Here is a 22,591-nt window from a genome sequence, read left to right as displayed (position 1 = left end):
TTATGATTTTACTTTATTTGAGCACAGTAAAAACCTGAAACTATAGTTCATTAAATAAAACACCAACCCTGTCAAACAGCTGCCTTGTGAGCAAGTTACTCCACAAAGGAGGTCAGACATGCCAATAAAAACTAACAATTACAAGCCTGTGTCCACTAACAGTCTATTCAATGCTTCTAGAAGATATCATCTTTCATTTCCTCACTGAGGAAAATGGATGAAGGGAGAATATAACAGACTTGGTTGAGAGAGCAAGTGTATGAAGAAGAGAGAGAGTCATGAGAGAGGAAAATGATATATATAAGGATCAGAAATGGCAGATTAGTGTGAGCTCAGTGGCGATTCTAGTGTCTTAGAGTCCTGGCAAAAGTTCCAACAAGTATTCATCATTACGTTATACAGACATGGACAAATTTGTTACCCTTCCATAATAATAATAATGATAACAAAATAAACAACAGCACTCTCTGAAATAACTAGGAAGCTGACAAAAAGTGTTTTATTTAACAACATCCATTTTGTTAGTCCATATTTAACACAAATCAGATTTTGCTTTAATTTATTTTGTTGAATATTTTATATAATTAAACAAATTAAAATGACATAGATAAAAAATGGTACCTGTAATTATTTTGTGGATCTTTTGCAGGAATCAGTGCCAACAAGCGATCACTGAACTTCACAATAAGGTGTCTGTATTTGCCAACAGGTGGGGTGCTGTCTCCACCAATGTTCCCTCTAATTTTTCATGTGTCTGAGCGAACACACAAACTCCCTGAGCGATCCCTTGGACCACTGTGAGCGACATCAGACATGTGCACTGTGGTCACGCCAGCATCTAATCCATCCAAGTTACATGGTTTATTAAAATAATCAAATTACAGCATTTACATTTATGTTAGACTACTTTTAATTAACTGCTTTAGCACACTTACAATGAAAGTTTAAAATATCTTGTTCATGACCTGTGTAGTATGTTAACACTATTGGAAGTAAAAATAACTTGAACTCCAATTTTGAAAACACAACTTTCTTTCTTTCTTTTTTTTTCATAAAGCTCTGACTTGTATTATGAGTCTGTGGTCTGGGAGAGAGTCTGTAACTCTCTGTCTGCAAAATATAGTATATAATGACCAATGTTGGGCAATTAATTATATAGTTACTTCTTCAAAAAACAACAAAGTTTTTTGCAGCTATTTATTTTTTTTAATGCAGCCAATGCGTTTTTAAATAAACATTTCAAACTATTTACAGAACAATCCGCTGTTCTGCATCAAATCTGATGCCACACAAATTATTTGTGCCACTCCAAAACATAATTTCTGTCCACTATGAGATAACGGAGAACAACAGCCTGATACCTGCAGGCCTGACAACAGGAGATGTATCACTCCTGTAACACCTGTAACATTCAGCAGTCGCCTCATTGTTCTGACACACACAACAAAACTATTGACTACACTACACACTAACTACACACTAACTACACAAGATTTGCGCTAAACGTCTCAAATCTCTCACATCTCAGAACACCGCCGTCACTCCTAAAACTTCCCCCCGTTTCTTAACAACTAGATGCCACGTTTCCATATCATTTTTTGATTGGTCGACATGGTACTTTTTTCGACCAATAGGAAAGGGTGGGGTTTTTTGGTTTTGTTTTTGTTCACAGGTGGAGAGTGCTTTCGAGCGTTTTCCTTATAAAACGCCGCTTTTACCGTTTCTTCCAGCAGTAAATATAAAAATAAAAATAATTTTTTTTTTTTTTTTTATCTCAACTCTGGTTTTACGTGGCCTATCAACACAATTTAAAAACTGGTATACAGGGAGTGCAGGATTATTAGGCAAGTTGTATTTTTGAGGAATAATTTTATTATTGAACAACAACCATGTTCTCAATGAACCCAAAAAACTCATTAATATCAAAGCTGAATGTTTTTGGAAGTAGTTTTTAGTTTGTTTTTAGTTTTAGCTATTTTAGGGGGATATCTGTGTGTGCAAGTGACTATTACTGTGCATAATTATTAGGCAACTTAACAAAAAACAAATATATACCCATTTCAATTATTTATTTTTACCAGTAAAACCAATATAACATCTCCACATTCACAAATATACATTTCTGACATTCAAAAACAAAACAAAAACAAATCAGCGACCAATATAGCCACCTTTCTTTGCAAGGACACTCAAAAGCCTGCCATCCATGGATTCTGTCAGTGTTTTGATCTGTTCACCATCAACATTGCGTGCAGCAGCAACCACAGCCTCCCAGACACTGTTCAGAGAGGTGTACTGTTTTCCCTCCTTGTAAATCTCACATTTGATGATGGACCACAGGTTCTCAATGGGGTTCAGATCAGGTGAACAAGGAGGCCATGTCATTAGTTTTTCTTCTTTTATACCCTTTCTTGCCAGCCACGCTGTGGAGTACTTGGACGCGTGTGATGGAGCATTGTCCTGCATGAAAATCATGTTTTTCTTGAAGGATGCAGACTTCTTCCTGTACCACTGCTTGAAGAAGGTGTCTTCCAGAAACTGGCAGTAGGACTGGGAGTTGAGCTTGACTCCATCCTCAACCGGAAAAGGCCCCACAAGCTCATCTTTGATGATACCAGCCCAAACCAGTACTCCACCTCCACCTTGCTGGTGTCTGAGTGGGACTGGAGCTCTCTGCCCTTTACCAATCCAGCCACGGGCCCATCCATCTGGCCCATCAAGACTCACTCTCATTTCATCAGTCCATAAAACCTTAGAAAAATCAGTCTTGAGATATTTCTTGGCCCAGTCTTGACGTTTCAGCTTGTGTGTCTTGTTCAGTGGTGGTCGTCTTTCAGCCTTTCTTACCTTGGCCATGTCTCTGAGTATTGCACACCTTGTGCTTTTGGGCACTCCAGTGATGTTGCAGCTCTGAAATATGGCCAAACTGGTGGCAAGTGGCATCTTGGCAGCTGCACGCTTGACTTTTCTCAGTTCATGGGCAGTTATTTTGCGCCTTGGTTTTTCCACACGCTTCTTGCGACCCTGTTGACTATTTTGAATGAAACGCTTGATTGTTCGATGATCACGCTTCAGAAGCTTTGCAATTTTAAGACTGCTGCATCCCTCTGCAAGATATCTCACTATTTTTGACTTTTCTGAGCCTGTCAAGTCCTTCTTTTGACCCATTTTGCCAAAGGAAAGGAAGTTGCCTAATAATTATGCACACCTGATATAGGGTGTTGATGTCATTAGACCACACCCCTTCTCATTACAGAGATGCACATCACCTAATATGCTTAATTGGTAGTAAGCTTTTGAGCCTATACAGCTTGGAGTAAGACAACATGCATGAAGAGGATGATGTGGACAAAATACTCATTTGCCTAATAATTCTGCACTCCCTGTAGTATGTGGTTCAGCATTGTCATGCAGGCCAAACCTAAAAAAGATGTCATCTGGAGGGGAGCATATGTTGCTCTAAAACCATCTTTCAGCATTCATAGTTCCTTCAAAAACATGCAGACTGCCTATACCATATGCACTTATGCATCCCCATACCATCAGAGATGCTGGCTTTTGAACTGACCGCTGAAAACACGCTGGAAGATCTCCCCACTCTTTAGCCTGGAGGACACGATGTCTGTGATTACCAGCAAGGATGTCAAATTCAATTTATTTGTTTTTCACTTCCACAAATCCAGTGATGGTAGATGCTTTGACTTCCAGTGACAGGATATGTAAAGATCTGCAGAAGTGGCCATATATCTTGTGCAAATATTTATATGAAGTATTTCTATGAAATGTGCTTTAAGCTGTGGAAAATCTTTCTTTAAACTCTCCACGTAAAGCAGAAATAAAAAAGAAGTGTGTGTAGCATAGTAATATATTAATACCTAGGAAGAAATAACAGAACGTGGACACATCAGTAAAACCTAATAAAAGTAATGCTTCTTTATTTGTAAACTGTAATTGTAATATCCGGCGCTGATTTGAATTGACATTAAATGGGGGTGACGAGGATTAGATGTTTATAGATTTTAAATATGTTTAATACAATACAACTGCCCATTGGCAAACAAACTTGGTATGGTTTCCTTTTAGCATAATAAACACAGGTAAATCACCATGAAGGTACTGAGGAAGACCCTTGTTTAGTTTGCCAAATAGATGAGCTAAGGCTAATGTCAGGGCAGCACACTGATCAGGATAATTATGCTGGATAGCTAGTTAGCTAGTACTGATACCGTTAGGTAAAACAGTCGTTCACTCAGGTTTGGTTGCCGCTGCTGCTAATGAGTAACGAGGAATTTCTGTATCACAGTGAATCATAATAATCTTTGTTTTATTTTAGGGAAGATGATTTACAGAAAATGTGCTGTTTTGACTCTTTGGCCTAAATTCCAGATCGAACAAAGAGATTTCAGATGAAGAAAAAGAAAAAAAGAACAAAGAGTCACTCTCACAGAGGAAGTTGGCCTTGAGCAAATGTTTGGTCACATTGCAGACAGGGTTGCTTAGTCATCACCCAAACATACTAAAATATTTACACATGCCAACAAATAATGAGAAATGCAATAAAGGTTGTCAATAAGTTCACAAATTGTTTTGATAACTTTCCATGTTATAACTAAGCCAGAGTGGACACTATTATTGATCACCAGGTTCAGTATGTGATCCGTATGCTGTAAAACACAGGTGTCGAACTCCAGGCCTCGAGGGCCGGTGTCCTGCAGGTTTTAGATGTGTCCTCGATCCAAAACAGCAATTTCAATGGCTAAATGACCTCCTCAACATGTATTGAAGTTTTCCAGAGGCCTGGTAATGAACTAATCATTTGATTCAGGTGTGTTGGCCCAGGTGAGATCTAAAACCTGCAGGACACCGGCCCTTGAGACCTGGGCCCGTATCCCTAAAGATTCTGAGAATCCTCTCAGAGAGCTCCTAACTTAACCTAAAAATTCCTTGCCAGGAGTTTTAGCTTAGAAGTGATTCCAGAACATTTTCAGTGAACTCTGAGCAAGGAATGGATGGAAAATCCTATCTTAGTGAGGAGGTGTGGTTGACCCCGTTGCTAGGTATGAGTCATCATTTCAAAAGCCGTGATTGGTTGATCCTACAAGTTTGATGGAAATGAGCTTTTGGTGAGAATGAGCAAAGGATGTACCCTCAAATCAATAAACATAATTATACACTCTAATCTTATGCTGACTGTAATTGTAAATATTTCACATTCAAGAAAATATCTGGAAAATGAATAGTAAGCTGTAGGGGTTACAGCCTAACATTAGAATCTAAAATATGTGAAAACTTAAACTCATTACACCCTGTTCAAATAATGATTCGTGTCTTATTTGCTCATATCAATATCCTAGCTGGCATATTTTGTACTTTCACTCCCATATGGACCCCATTGAAAACAACATGGCCTATCTCAAGGGGCTGTCCCTAATGAAGTAGAAATCACAACGTTACAAGTCCAGTGTGGTCTTAACGAGGGTAACACGGCTCAGCTTTTATCAATGTCTGTGATTGCTGGCTGGTCTATTTGTAAAGGCTTGTTAACAAATATCCTACAAACACAGAAAATGGAGAAAAAAAGGTCTCGCAAGCCGAACTGGACTGAGGAGCAAGGTTTGTTGCTGGCCCAGTTGGTGAACGAACATAAAGGTATCTCTCCTGCCTCTTCTGTTGGCCATTTTGTGCAGCTGCTTAGGGGAACTCCTAAGCCACTAAAAGTCCTCTTCCCTGCTCTTAGCAGATCTTGCCTTAGGAGCCCTTTTAAGCGCTAGGAATCTTGAGGAATAGCTTTTATATTAACTGGGATTGTCGTGTCACTTTTAGGGGAAATTCTAAGAAAACGTCATGACTCTGAGAATTTTCTTAGAATTTGGCCGCTAGGAGCCACTTTTTGCACAAAGATTCTTTAGGGATACAGGCCCTGGAGTTTGACACCCCTGCTGTAAAGCTATTGCTGTTGCAGAAGCTTGGCAATGAATCTTTTCTGGGCCATTCAATTCAATTGAGTTTTATTTATATAGCGCCAAATCACAACAACAGTCATCTATGACCAAGCACTTTGCAAAAAGAAAAGTTTTAAGCCTAATCTTAAAAGTAGAGATAGTGTCTGTCTCCCAAATCCAACCAGAAGCTGGTTCAACAGAAGAGGGGCCTGAAAACTGAAGGCTCTGCCTCCCATTCGACTTTTAAATACTCTAGGAACAACAAGTAAGTCTGCAGTGTGAGAGCAAAGTGCTCTAATGGGGTGATATGGTACTACAAGGTCATTCAGACAAGATGGGGCCTGATTATTCAAGACCTTGTATGTGAGGAGCAGGATTTTGAATTCAATTGTAGATGTAACAGGGAGCCAATGAAGGGAAGGCAATATAGGAGAAATATGCTCTCTCTTTCTAGTGCCTGTCAGGACTCTTGCTGCAGCATTTTGGATTAATTGAAGGCTTTTCAGGGAGTTTTTAGGACTTCCTGATAATAATGAATTACAGTAGTCCAGCCTGGAAGTAATAAATGCATGAACTAGTTTTTCACCATCACTCTGAGACAGGATATTTCTAATTTTAGAGACGTTGTGAAAATGGAAGAAAGCAGTCTTACATATTTGTTTAATATGAGCATTGAAGGACATATCCTGGTCAAAAATGACTCCAAGGTTCCCCACAGTGTTACTGGAGGCCAAGGTAATGCCATCCAGAGTAAGAATCTGGTTAGATACCATATTTCTAAGATTTTCATGACCGAGTACAATAACCACAGTTTTATCTGAATTAAGAAGCCGAATGTTAGAGGTCATCCAGGTCTTTATGTCTTTAAGACATTCCTGCAGTTTAAGTAATTGGTGTGTGTTACCTGGCTTCATAGATAGAGTTACAATACAATAAAATACAACTTTATTTATATAGCACATTTAAAACCGAAGGTACACCAAAGTGCTTCACAACAAGGTTAAAACATAAGATATAAGATAAAAGGCCATAACAGAGTAACCCCCCCCCAAAAAGTACAGACAAAATAAGAAATAAAACATTAAAGCATAGTTTAGAAGATAAAATTACTGAGTATTCATAAATATAAGGTGGGGGTATTTATACAGTGGAACATTAGCAGAAGATAAATAACATATGGGTGAAATATAGGGCATTGGTTCCCAAACTTCCTTTGCTAGGCCCCCCTTTGTTTTACAAGAGAAATGTTGCCCCCCCACCGCGTGCACACACACGCAGAAACACATCCTCCAACCACACACACCCTTATTTTGCTCCATTGCAGTTTATTTCACACCTCAAACATTTAGTAAACAATTAAGCAAATACAAGTAATCTGCAATAAATTACAGGTAGTAATAAAATAAACTACTAAGTCTTTTACGCTCCGTCCGCACCTACACGGGTATTTTTGAAAACGCAGCTGTTTCGTCCGCACGTAAACGGCGTTTCGAATCACCGAAAACAGATTTTTTAAAACTCCTTTTTTGCGTTTACGTGTGGACGAGGAATACAGAGTTTGTCACGCAACATCAAAGGTATGTCCCTTTTTTCACGTCACGCTGTGCGCCACGTTATTGTTTACATGAGATGAATTGCAGAATGGCAGATGGAGACAAAATACTGTTACTGTTAATCTGACTATCTTCAGGTTTTACACGCTTACATATACGCAGTTGCTGTCCCTCCATTTAGAAAGGCAGAGGCGTCACGGTGTGATTATCTTACGTGTAGTTGTTTTTTTTTTTCCTGTGTCATAATATTCAACATTGCTGTCAATACATTTTTCAAAAAATGCCCCTCTGTGCAAAATGGGGGAACAAATCGTGGCAGGATCAGCCTGATGTTATTTGTATCCCACTGTAACTTTACTGTATAAAGAGCTAACATCTCCAGTGTCAGGAGTAGTTAGTCATTACAAGAAGTGTTTGTGAACTAAAAATCAAGAATGTTGGATACTGTTTGTCCGTGATTTGAACAGCCCAGCGCTGCTCCCGACACGGAAAACCAATTCTGCAGGGGAGACCTACCTTGGCACTTGTGCAGGTGAAACCAAAGGGAAGATATGCGTCACCATATTTTCTAGTCTTTGGCTTAGAATGAAGTTGGTTTGGAAACATGTTCAGCGATGCTTCATCTCCTGCTTTGTGTTTCTGTGGCCGCCCCGTGCTAGCATTTTGGGTTTTTTCCCCCCATTTTCATACCGTGCCCCCCCTGCAATGGCTCTGCGCCCCCCTAGGGGCAGGCCCACACTTTGGGAAGGTCTGATGTAGGGAATGTGCACTTACTAACTGAAAATGCTCGTTCAAACAGGTAAGTTTTTAGCTCACATTTAAATGAACAGATGGAATCAGAGGCGCAAATAGTAGCAAGAAGATTGTTCCAGAGGCTCAGGGCTGCCAGGGCAAATGCATGATGGGACCACTGTCCAACACAAAACAGTTCAGGAGGCCGACTGTGTGGGAGGCAACGGCGGCGTGGACAAGGCAAGTCCAGGGGGTGGCCACACAGAAGGCAGTGGCGGCGTGAAAACAGTTCAGGTGGCCAACCACGCAGAAAGCCGTGGGGGCGTAAAAACAGTTCAGGAGGCCGATCGCGGAGCCAGCGACGGTATGGGTGTTGATATTTAAACCAATGACTAAACATGGACGACGCGACAGCACCTCCTACCATTGTGCAAAAATGAAGCCAAAATATCCCGCTTGTGGAGGCTGCCATCTTGCATTTTTGGAGCCAGAGTCTGCGCAGTAGTGACTTGAGGTGGAGCGACTGTGTAACGCTCCCGCCCACACACCCGCTGGACGTGACCGCAAACACGCCCCCCTACACTTTTTATGTAGCCCGGCTGCTCGAGTTTTTTGCTGGTTTACTGCAACTGACGACTTGTTTAATTAAGGTAAATACAACCATGTCACTGTTATAAAAAAACACACACAGCTTATCATCTTATAGTTCTCAAATCACTCTGTTGTTAATTCGTTTGCTAGATTAGCCGCTAGCATACGCACTGTGTTGGAGATTTGTTGCTAGCTAGTTAGCGATGCTACACACCGGTTACTCTAATAGTCTGTATTATTGAAGGATTCAGCACTCTTTAGGTTTTTTTTAATCCATTCTTAGACAGCGATACGGATCGCTGTCTAATCATTTGATTCAGGTGTGTTGACCCAGGGTGAGATCTAAAACCTGCAGGACACCGGCCCTTGAGGCCTGGAGTTCGACACCCCTGCCATAAAAGATCAGACTGTCACATCTCCTCTCGTCTCCATTCGCAGTGCAATCACTCTCTCTCTCTGTTTCAGAGACCCACGTTCGAGTTGCATATGCCATGCACACTTCTCTCATGTGCTGTTTATTTGCTGTTTTGTAAATAAAGTCTACTTAAATCTGATTCCTGCTGTCCGTGTCTGAATCTGCGTTTGGATTTACGTTAGTGTACTGGCTTCCTGGCCCGCCTTGACAATTGTTAAGCACAGTTTTAAGGATAAAAGATGTTTTATGAAAGTTTGACCTTATTAGAACTTGAAGAAGAGGTCACTCCTCAAGATGGGCGGTGACCATGGTGGCCTTTTAAAAGTCGGCCATCTTGGCTACAACTTTTGTTTTTTCAATAGGAAGAGGGCCATGTGACACATCAAAATTATTGGTAATGTCACAAGAAAAACAATGGTGTGCTTGGTTTCAATGTAACTTTATTCTTTCATGAGTTATTTACAAGTTTCTCTTTGTTCACAGCCATTGAGATGTCGAAGAGGTTAACACGTGAGGAGCGGATCGAAATTGTGTTGATATCTGGTGAACGCAGTAACCGGGTCATTGCAGCAGATTTCAATGCAAGACACCCTACGAGACCACCCATCTCCCATGCTACAGTTAGCAAACTGCTTGCTAAGTTTCGTGAAACTGGTTCAGTGTTGGATTTGCCAAAATGTGGACGCAAGAAAACTGTCACTAATGAAGAAACATCAGTGGCTGTCCTAGCTTCATTCAGCAAGAGCCCACAGCGTAGCACTCGCTGCATGTCACTGGAGAGTGGCATTAGTCGAACATCCCTTCGGCGTATATTAGCTACTCACAAATGGCACCCTTACAAACTCCAGCTACTGCAGCATCTCAACGAGGATGACCCAGATTGGCGCACAGAATTTGCAGAATGGGCAAAACAAAAATTGGAACAGGACCCTCAGTTCACACAGAAGATTTTGTTCAGTGATGAGGCAAACTTTTATGTGAATGGTGAAGTTAACAAACAAAACCACCGCTATTGGTCTGACACTAACCCACATTGGATGGATCCCTCCAAGACTGTTGGAACAACAAAAGTGATGGTTTGGTGTGGTATATGGGGTACAACGATAGTGGGTCCATTCTTCATCAACGGAAACCTCAAGGCCACTGGATATTTCAAATTGCTACATGATGATGTGTTTCCCTCTTTATGCACTGAAGCTGGCACGTTCCCTGAGTTTTTCCAGCAAGATGGTGCACCAGCACATTATGGGTGCCAGGTCCGAGCATTCCTAGATGAACAGTTTCCTGGAAAGTGGATTGGTTGTCGTGGGCCAGTTGAATGGCCCCCAAGGTCTCCCGATCTGACCCCCTTAGACTTTTATTTTTGGGGTCATCTGAAGGCAATTGTCTATGGTGTGAAGATACGAGATGTGCAGCACCTGAAACTACGGATACTGGATGCCTGTGCTGGCATTTCTCCTGCAGTGTTGCTATCAGTGTGTGAAGAGTGGGAGAAGAGGGTTGCATTGACAATCCAACACAATGGGCAGCACATTGAATACATTTTATAAGTGGTCAGAAACTTGTAAATAACTCATGAAAGAAGAAAGTTACGTTGAAACCAAGCACGCCATTGTTTTTCTTGTGACATTACCAATAAGTTTGATGTGTCACATGGCCCTCTTCCTATTGAAAAAGCAAAACTTGTATCCAAGATGGCCGACTTCTAAATGGCCACCATGGTCACCACCCATCTTGAGGAGTTTGCCCCCTCACATATACTAATGTGCCACAAACAGGACTTTAATATCACCAACCATTCCCATTTTATTACGGTGTATCCATATAAATGGCCCACCCTGTACACAGGTCATGAACAAGACTTTTTTAAAAATCTTTCATTGTAAGTTTGCTAAAGCAGTTAATTAAAAGTAGTCTAACATAAATGTAAATGCTGTAATTTGATTATTTTAGTAAACCATGTAACTTGGATGGATTTGATGCTTTTTTTTCTGCCTGTCCCGTTTGGCTCTTTTGCCATCAGAATTATTGTCTAAAGGCGAAGAAAGATGCCCAACAGATTTACTTTACCAAATGGACCATCCCAGCCTTGCCGTAATGGTCTATTTGATTCACCTTTTATTGTTTATTTTATTTTTTATTTTCACTTGCTAGATATGGGACAGACTTGAATGAGGAAAAGAAAAGGGAGAAAGAAAGAGGGAAGAAGAATAAACAGCGGAGAAGAGGGACGGGGATAAAGGGCAAAAAACAAGAACCAACAAAATAAGCAGACAAAAAATACATATATCGATCACCTGGATCACCTGAGAAAGAAAAAAGAAAACAAGCAGAAGAAAACGAGAGCAATAGAATAAACAACATCATGATGATCTATGGGAATATAACAGTAAATACTAAATGTTAAACATTATTGTGCAGCACGTAAGATCGACAGCGCACAGTGTGCTTTAAGGTAGGAGCCAAAAAGGGTGTCGTTTGTGTGTGTGAGCACCCGTGTGTACACCTGTGAGCATGAACGCGCTTGTTTTTAAAAGGTTCCTTCATGTAATGATCTGCTAGAGGGTGTGGGGGGCCACTGCCCCGACCTCCAGGGCATGAAGCAGGTACGGAGGAGATCAAAACTCCAGACATCCAGAGGCCCCCAGAACACAAGAGACCAAGGAAGACCAACAGAGGGGCAGCTGCGCCACTATCCCAGAAAGAGCTGAGGAGAGTCCTAGATGAGGGGTCACTCAGCAGCCGCGGAGCATAAGCTAGGGGGGGTTGCAGTGACGTGCCCGGGAGCTCCGCCGGCAGCCAGCTGTGCCAGAATGACCGAGCCCCAGGCCGAGAGGCCGAGGGCACCTGTCAGGAGGAGTAAAATATTATGCTGCTATTATTTGCTGCTATTTTTTATGATCATTATTACTATTCCATTAATTATTAATATTGATATTGCATTTAGATGTTTAAACATATTGGTACCCAATTAAGCTTTTATTACAAGTCCAGTAAGAACCACTTTAAACTGTTGAGTTGAATCTATAATCTTAAAATGTTTATAGGCAGATTACATTGCATTATTTGAAAAGGCTAACCTTTGAAGATAATCTGAGCCTAAAAGTCTTCACGGGAAACTGCAGGTTTGCAGAGTGTGCAGGGCAGGAAGTGAAACCGAAAGCAGAGTCTGAGTGCAAGTACTGTGAGTAGGTTATGAATCTGTAGTATCTTTTATGTATCTATATCTTTGGATTAAGCTTTTAGTAGAGGTTTTTGATTAAAACATTTATTCAGTAGATTACATATATAGTTCCAGTTAGGTTATTACATGTAAGGATGAGCCTCTGTTCTGGTGAAAGGTCAGAAGTGCAACGGGTGAGATGAGAGAGCATTTAAGGACGAGACACACATACACACACATAGTTTCAGTTGTGTACGTGCTGGCCTTCTGTCTGGTGGAAAGGTTACAAGGTTTAGCTGATGAAGTGAAGGGTGAAATAAAGGGCAGCAGAAGCTGACACACACATACACATAGACTCATTTAGTAGGTAAGAAGTTAAGATGTGTTTTGCTGTAACTGCAAAGTTTGGGTGCGTACGTGTTAGTCTGTTCCAGGAAGTACACTAGATGTCCCAGAGATAAGCGACAGCGAAGGCGAGCTGAGGGGAAGCACCTGGGTTCGAGCCGAAGACAATGTTCTTTTTAAACTGTGTCAAAAGTTAACTGAACAGTTGTGGTTTTGGATTGACGTAGGAGATCTTGAGTCTGCCTGGCAACAGAAGGGGGCTGTACTATTTCACCCCTATAAAGTCTTTGTTCTGACTATTGTAAGACAGTTCAACACTGAATCTGCACAGTGTTGGCTCCACGCTGCGTGTATTCATTAAAATGTCATCTTATTGCACCCGGCAGGATCAGTGGTCATTATTTTTGGTCTTCCTCCTCAATTTCTGAACCTTAACACACCCCACCCCCGAAGTGGCCCGAGCGAGCCCCAGGCTCCAGGCCCCGATAAGCAGCCACCAAGGAGTAAGCCGGTGTGTACCTGGACGCCCATCCCCGGACACAAAAACCCACCAACGCACCGATGTCTGAGGGCGTCTGCCACTGGCAGGGGAAGTGGTGGGGGGAGATAGGCCTCCAAACCTTGGAGGGCCTGGGATGTCTCCAGAGAGGTGGCGTCTGATACCCAACCTGACATATGGACACAGACATACAGGCACTCACATTTTTTGTTTCATATGTTAGGCTATCCCATATCTAACTTTGGTAATTAAAGCATTGCCGGAAACCCAAACAAAACAGGCAATAAGAGGCTTGTTAGGGTTCAATGTTGAGAGATGAATCCATAAATAACCACAGATCCAGGCGTGTGCAATTAGACAGTATTTTAATAAACACATGTGTGAGTTCAACCGCTGTGCAGATTTCAGCGTCGAACTGAACTTACAATCATGAGACAAGGTTTTATATAGGTACAATAACAAAGCCCCCCTCTTTTACAAAAATAGACAATAGTACAGCTTACGTCAATCCAAACCACAAAATGTTCCATGACCTTAACATCGCTCTAAAAAACATTGTCTTCGGGTCGGTGCTTCCCCTCTTCGCTGTCGCTCGTCTGGTGCACTTCCTCTAAGTACGTCGGCACACTTCTGCATTTCTGCCCTACCAAAATAGATCTACCATGGTGTGTATGTGTCCGCAGTGTATGCTAAGTACGTGTCATGACCTGTCACTATTTGTCTGTCTGTACGTGCAGAGTTTGCATCTGCTTTCTGAACCTTAGTTGACCTCAACTTAAGCAACCAACCAGGCAAAGGCCATCCTATGTGTAATGATCTTGACTTATATGTGAAATATATAAACAACTGTTTCAGTCTACCCCAACTACTTAAGGCTTAATCCGCAGTGTGCATACTAAACACCCTTGCACTTAAACTCTGGCTTCAGTTTCACTTCTGCAAAAGTATGCTCTGCAGACGCATTTCCTGTCTCATTTTGGCACAGAGAGTATTTTCCTGTCTCTGCCCTCTACACAGAGATCATAAAAGCATTAATAACATTTAAATTATAGATTCAACTCAACCATTTAACATGGTTCTTCTTTGGACCTGTAATAAAGACTAATATAATACCAATATATTTGAACATCTGAATGCATCTGAATGCAACATCACTATTAACATGAAATGTTAATGATGATTATAAAAATAGCAGCAAATAATAGCAGTAAAATATTTCTCCTCTCGATACTCCCACTCTCGACCTCTGGCACACCAGAGGTCGCCATACATTATGTTGGGTCACTCCTTGGCCCATTCAACTGTTTCCCTGTCCACCCCTGACGTCATGGACATTTAGGATCACTGTTCTTAGCTCTGACCCTCTCTTGGCATCCTGTGACTTAACCAATCAGACAACCTCATGTCATCTAGGTGGTCTTAGTTATAAAATGCCCGCTCCCACTTGAGAACACTTCATGCTTAAGTGGTCTCTGCTCCTCTTCTGGGTCCCACTCTAGTGGAACTCTGGCCACCTGCAAAGGAAACAAAACACTTTCTCCCTAGTACGGCTTCCCTGCCTTATGTCCCTCAGTTGTCTTCTTTATTCAAACCTAATGTTACTCAACCTAATGTTACTCAAAACATGAACCTAATTACGTATTTGGTCTTTCGACATCTATTTTCATATCTTATTCAACATTACTCAGCATTTGTGAACCTCTGAAAGCGTTGTCTTTAAGAGGATCAAAGGAAGCACGTCTCTGCATGTGCTTCCTCTTTGCTCCTTATCTGATCATCAACATCCTGTGCACAAAACTGTCCCTGCTGCAAGGGCCTACCTCTCATCTAAAGTCACCTCTCACAAGAAAAATCCTAAACACTTATTCTACTAAAGGATCAAAGAAAAAACAACCACTTTAATCACTAAGTGTAAGCACCTAGTTAATTGCTCCTAGATAAACTTCATCATAGCTAAAAGCTGAACTCTAACTGTATTTTGAACTCCCATTTCCTGGGTGATAACCTGTTTGAATATATCATTTTATTTCATTTTGCTGCTTTTAATGTAATGACTCCTTCTAACTTAAACTTTATCAGACTTAACCAACATATATAAGCTTTCTCCCTTTGCTTCTGTTTTAAACAACAACTTTTTTACTTCAACAAGCATTTGTTATTCTGTAACTGCATTTTATATAAGAGGACTAATTTAGAACTGCATGTGTTATCTCCATATTTTACATGTCACCCAGTTTAGTTACAAACGAAACTCCTATTCAATTAAATGCTAAATGGATTTCAGGCCTTTTGCCTGGAATCAATACTGTCAGGTCTTAATGAGCTCTATATGTCTGTAAGCGTGTGCAATCCTTCAAAACTCAGGTCATTCTCACAGTAGATTGGCTAATCATAACGTTAACCAAAAGTTTGTGACCCTCAAGAGACGACTCTCTGAGCCACAACTCCGTCAAAGGCACAAAAATGCAATGTGTATGAAAAAATCCTTTCTACATATATAATCTCCAATATTATTCATTTGAGTCAGCGAGACTTTTAACATCCTCATAAAAGCTCTCCTCTACCCTAGAAATAAATCTATTTACTATCTGTTTCTAAAGCCTACATTATAACAACATTCTAGCATTATGTCACTGTTACAACTTATCCTAAAAATCAAAAAGAAATCCCACATTTTCTACTCATAAAATCTTCACTATCTTCCCCAAAGCATATCCTTTATTCCCACAATTTCCCCTTTAAGTTTGGTGTACAACTTCTTATTAACCCCAGCAATTTATCTTCTAAACAGGATTCAGTTCATTTTACTCCTTTCTTTAGAATTAACAATCTCCGCCTCAGTTTTACTATATCTAGATTATCAAACAACCCCAATTGTTATAAAATCCTAGTAAAACCCCTTTCAAATTAAACAAATTAAATCTTAAATCCCTCTCTTTTTTGACACATCTCATGTGGCAAAAAACTCAACATGCTCCACCCAAGCTTAACAAATCAAAAGGAAAAAAGGTTAGTCATTTCATTTCTCAGAACAGCTCAGCAATTCTCCTCTCCGGTGTTTTGCTCCAGCCCTGAAAACCTGTGTTTAAGGAACAAAATCAATTTAATCATCATGTCAAATCTCCTCCAACTCGTTGCTCCATGGAAAGTCTGGATCCTTGGAATTTCCTGAAAACAAAACCTGTGCCTTACATTTCATACTCAACTCTCCCTTTATGATCTAGTCTGTGTCATGACAAAAATAACCTTAAACAAAACAGTTATTAATCCTGAGTTACCTCAGTTAATGGTAACTTGAATCTCATCAAACAATGTTTCCCCTTTTAGCATTTAGCATTCTATAGTGTAATAACATAATCCAACCCCAGTAAATAATTTTCTCAAAGCACACATCAATATCCCAAAATCAGCATCCCCAGATTTAAGTCTCCCACTTGTCCTGTTTGTCAACCTTTTATTTGTTTCCCCTCTTGGTCCCATCACTCACATTCACTCCCATGCATTCACACATGATATTTTTTGCTGATCTGCAGCCTTCTGCGCACGTCATCAGATGCTCCACATCAGCAAAATGAGCTCAATCATTTGTTTTATTTCGTTTTCCTTTTTAGGAAAATAGTTCTCTATACTTTTGACTGGATTGACTCGATACAATCCATTTTTAGACAGAGACTTGCCGCCAATCAGTCTCTGATTGTAATCAATTATAATTCTGTAAAGCCCACCTGATTTTCGTACTTGGTAATTTTGTCAGCGCCGTCCGTTCACTGTCTTCCAGGCCTACTTAGAACAAAAATGAAAAAAGAGAGCTGATTATTAGCTCATCAAAGTACAAAACAAAATCACCTGACAGGTTTTTTCCCGAGTGCACTTACTACTACAAAAACTATGGGCCCCTTTAGACATGTCCATGTTTATCAAAACTCCCTCTCTTGAAATAGAAACAACAGCCTCAAAAATCTAAAACAATCTTAAATTTCACCCGTTCAACACACCGAAAACCTCGCCAAAAGCTACACCGTTTCGTACACAACAATAACCCCGGTTAAGCACTTTACCATACTCAGATTCAGCCTAACACCTTACAACAATGTGTCAACACTAATTTATAAACCTCCTAATCAAATTTGCACCTCTGAACAATCTACCCCTCCTTTAAGGCCTCAATCACACACACACACAGGAAGTGTTAAGAAAAAATGAAGAGAGGAAGTGTCTCTGCTCATAGACTCACAGCTCAACTGCCAACTTGACAAGAAAAATACATGTTTACACCTTATCACATTATTGAACGATTTTCATATTCTTTCTATACTAATCACTTACTTTGATCAATCAGTGCAAGAGCACTCCTGAGTCACTCTTATAGACACTTTTCTTTTGTTTTTTCCATCTATTTTTATGAAACATTCACACCATTCTCTCACTCATACAAGCAGCAAGCAGATCTTCATTGCATATGCTTATGTTCTTAGCCAGGTTTTTAATCAATATCTGTTCATTAAGCTTCAGGAGCTTGTCTTTATAAGGTTAATGCATTTTCTGTTTGTGTGTGTATGGGTATATGTTATTTTGCATCTATGACTTCACAGTCTCCCAGACTTCTTCCCAACTCTCCAGTTAAGCAGTCAGTTTTCTTTTTCCCCGAGTTACTAACCCACATTTTGATTTCCCACCTTAAATTACCGCCCTCCTGGTCTTCAGCCAGGAGCTGGGGCTTGCTTTTCAGGTTCCTGGACACATCATGCTGTGAACAATTCAACCAGAAACTTGCCTTAACTTATCCATAGATGTTAACCTCTAACTTTCTTCCGACTGCTGGATCTGGAGAGCCGGTCCAAGTCTGCTTTACTCCTGAAAATAACAAAACTAAGACATTTTCATTATTATCACCAGTGGTTAAATAACCCATTTCTCTATCTCCGATCAGAAACACCAATTATGCCAGGCATGTAAGCGTGTTCTTCCCTGCATTTTATGTTAATTGGGTGTAAACTGCTTCTTCATTAAATTAATTCATTGAGTTCTTCGTTGCCTTGCGATGTATTCATGTTAATGTACACTACGTGTAAGCTGTTTCTTCATTGCATCCTATATATTCATATTTAATTTATGCATTTCACCACTGAGCTTTAGATTCAAACTATCTCACTTCTGATTCATTTCAAAAATAATCTCACATGTAACAATTTGTAGGTGTGTTTTCTATTCATTAAGGTAATGACAATTATCTTCGTTCATTATTCTTACCTTTTCTAATGTTTACCTCTTTGTTATGCGGTGGTGGACATCCCTAAACAATTCATGAGTTCAGGCTTCAATTTTCATTCCAATTATATCCTATATTCTCTCAGTCAAACTCGTCCAGCTTCATCTCTCACTGGTCCTCTCTGCACAATGTCCTGTTCGGGCTTCAAAGCTCCAGCAAACACAGTCTGTTTCTTCTCTGTTTCTTTACAGTCTTTCTTTCAGATTAAGTCCCAGCATGGCAAAATATCACTCAATGTCCAGTGCTCTTCCACAATTCTTTTTCCCACTGTTCAACTGCCCAGCCTGTATTTTCACAGTACATGTTACATTACTCTTACATGCTGCTGCTGGTCGTCAGTCGTCATCAGTGTTACTGGATCAGTGGCACTGTCGTTTGCCTGCTGTATTCAAGTTCACGATGTTCTATCGGTCTTCATCAGGCGATTGACTGTCCTTTGAACTTCTTCTCCGCTTCAGGGACAAAGTGAGAGATCCAGCCGCACAATTTCGAGCCAAAAACTGGCTTATTCTCCCAATTCTTTTAATCTACTTTTCTGCTGCTGAACTCAAGGTTACAATGTTGAGAGAGTCCACCTGTATTGACACACTAAAGCATACAATTAGTAATATATTCATTTTTCTTAAAGGCTTCATTTGCTCCATGGGCCTCGTCTGTCTCTCTGTGTTCTTTCTGTACACACTCAGTTCCCATATATGGGCATGCACAGTTCCTGTTCACTATTTCCTGTCGCTGCAGCCCCGGTACACAGAGCAATATTTCCTGTTCCTCAAACTAATCTAACTCCTTTGTTTTTTTTTGTTTTCTTGAATTAAAAACACTTTCAAACTTTAGCACATCCTACTTTTCATCACACAAGAAATATATTTCACACTCCTTTATTCCATACACACCTTTTAAATGCTCTAACCTCTTTCAGACGCCATAAATCGTCTCACACGCACTGCCTTTCTCTCTCTCAAACTAACCCCTTTTCACTTACTCAGACAAATCACCCAGTCACTCAAATCAAATACTGACAGCATTCACACAGTTAAAATCACACAAAATACGCTTTCATACGAGTATTTTGGACATGCCTTCCATGATCAGAAAGAGCAAGTCAAAAGAAAAAAGAAAAAAAAACTGAAACCTCTCATCGTCTCGCAGCTCCTCCCCACACACACATAACTGAAAAATAAAACACACCAACATTTATGGCTCACGAAATCTACATCTATCAAAATTCAGTCATTATCTAATCATTTTCTATACATCCACACTAATATATTCAAACTGTATTTACACTCTCATAATAAGCAAAACCAACCTCTTATATACAGGCATTTAGCAAAAAGCTCTCAGTCCTCTCGAAATTGAAACCACCCTCTCTGCGCGTCACTGCTGCTCATTTGCATTTACACACACCATCCGTGCACATCCGGCTGTGCATCGCTGACACAGAGACTGATCTTACTCATAGATCTCATATTTTATATTACAGACGTCTTTAATTACAACTGCACAGATTTTTTAGGCCTTGTCGCTCCTACAAATTTCGAAAATTTTCCATAACCGACTCGAACGGGCAAACCTTCAGGTTTTTTGCGACCAATTTAACAGACCAGACTCGAACTGCTCTGTCCAGATTTCTAGCCCTAACTTAATTTACCAGTAGCCAAATAAGCGCAAGAATAGGGGACTTGAACCCCTAGCAATTTTGGAAGTTCCCCAGTTTTCCCCGGCTTGTCGTGCCGTACTATCCCATTAGTCGCCGCTAGGTCAAGGATAAACGTCTTTATCCAGGAGGGAGCGTTACCTCCGAGAAAATGCGCTTCTTAACAGACGCCGCTGTCGTCCTAGACAAATTTAGAATAATTTGAAACAACAATCTACACCCAACACAGGATTAAGATTGAGGACAACCCTCAACAGTTTTAGAGATTCCCCAGTCCTCTTCGGATGTTGCCCGAAACTATCCCTAGTCATCGCTAGGTGAAGGATAAATTTCTCTATCCAGCAGGGAGCGTCACCTCCGAGAAAGTTCTTCAGGGTTGCATAACCAATGGGACTTGAACCCACACAATGACCAAATTCCCTATCATTCTAAGAGTTCACTTAGCAGCTCCAACTGCTTTAATTCTCTTTTCATTCCTTTATTCTCATTACTCAGTACTGTCACTTATACTTCATTATCATTACTTCAACCGGTAAACTTCATCAAAATTTCGCCAAAATTAAAAAACAGACATTCACCAGTAATTTTCAGTGAGTAGACTTTAATTTGACATGTCCAATCTAGCACATTTTGGAAAATTCAACAGGTATGTGCCTTACCTTTGTTTTAAGCCGGCTTGTCTCTCACTTCAGACCACTGACTCCTATCTGCCCATCCAATCACCACAGACCCTGGATCTCTCCATCTACACCAAAATTATTCCCTCTGTCTCACCGGAACGAGCCCCCAAATGTTAGGGTTCAATGTTGAGAGATGAATCCATAAATAACCACAGATCCAGGCGTGTGCAATTAGACAGTATTTTAATAAACACATGTGTGAGTTCAACCGCTGTGCAGATTTCAGCGTCGAACTGAACTTACAATCATGAGACAAGGTTTTATATAGGTACAATAACAAAGCCCCCCTCTTTTACAAAAATAGACAATAGTACAGCTTACGTCAATCCAAACCACAAAATGTTCCATGACCTTAACATCGCTCTAAAAAACATTGTCTTCGGGTCGGTGCTTCCCCTCTTCGCTGTCGCTCGTCTGGTGCACTTCCTCTAAGTACGTCGGCACACTTCTGCATTTCTGCCCTACCAAAATAGATCTACCATGGTGTGTATGTGTCCGCAGTGTATGCTAAGTACGTGTCATGACCTGTCACTATTTGTCTGTCTGTACGTGCAGAGTTTGCATCTGCTTTCTGAACCTTAGTTGACCTCAACTTAAGCAACCAACCAGGCAAAGGCCATCCTATGTGTAATGATCTTGACTTATATGTGAAATATATAAACAACTGTTTCAGTCTACCCCAACTACTTAAGGCTTAATCCGCAGTGTGCATACTAAACACCCTTGCACTTAAACTCTGGCTTCAGTTTCACTTCTGCAAAAGTATGCTCTGCAGACGCATTTCCTGTCTCATTTTGGCACAGAGAGTATTTTCCTGTCTCTGCCCTCTACACAGAGATCATAAAAGCATTAATAACATTTAAATTATAGATTCAACTCAACCATTTAACATGGTTCTTCTTTGGACCTGTAATAAAGACTAATATAATACCAATATATTTGAACATCTGAATGCATCTGAATGCAACATCACTATTAACATGAAATGTTAATGATGATTATAAAAATAGCAGCAAATAATAGCAGTAAAATATTTCTCCTCTCGATAGGCTCTACTTGGAAATTCCAACACCACTTCACATTTAAAGAAGAAAAGGATGGGTGAAATCTGACCTTTCAATGCAAACCCTGTTTGCCAGCAACCAAGCTGCTCTCAGCGTCAAAAGACTCCACCTCCAACCTAAAGAAACATCTGGAAGTAAGTTCTTTTTAAAAAACTAACGTTAGTCTACTGCAACTACCTTGTTTTAGTTGTGGTAGCTACCTGGGTTATGTGCCACTTCAGTATCTATGATGTAGTACTGCTGTGTGATATTTTTATTATTACTGAAGTCCACTTGCCACCAAGCTAACATCTAATCTTATCTTAACATCTTATGTTAACATAAGTCTTTGCTCCTCTACAGTAAATATTCAGGGAGATTTGGGCTTAACAGCCAATTAGTAAAGAATAACAAACAAGAATATGCAGGATGTGATCGCTACATTCATTTAGTTGTAAAAAGCATGACAATATATTAAGTCTGTGAAGGTTCTCTGTCATCAGGTCATCGTAGTCTAAAGAGCTCGGAAAGAAAAGCATCTGGACTTTAAGTTGGTTGAAGATGTTCTAGGATGTGAGGTGAAACGTCTTCAAGCAGATGTCCAGATGCTTTTCTTTCCAAGCTCTTTAGACAACAATATATTAAGTAATTGAAAGTATTCAGAATATGTTACTCACATTGAGTAACTTAATGGAATATGTT

Source organism: Oreochromis niloticus, linkage group LG6 (assembly GCF_001858045.2).
Source record: "Oreochromis niloticus isolate F11D_XX linkage group LG6, O_niloticus_UMD_NMBU, whole genome shotgun sequence".
Classification (NCBI taxonomy): domain Eukaryota; kingdom Metazoa; phylum Chordata; class Actinopteri; order Cichliformes; family Cichlidae; genus Oreochromis; species Oreochromis niloticus.
This window is presented reverse-complemented; position numbering follows the sequence as displayed.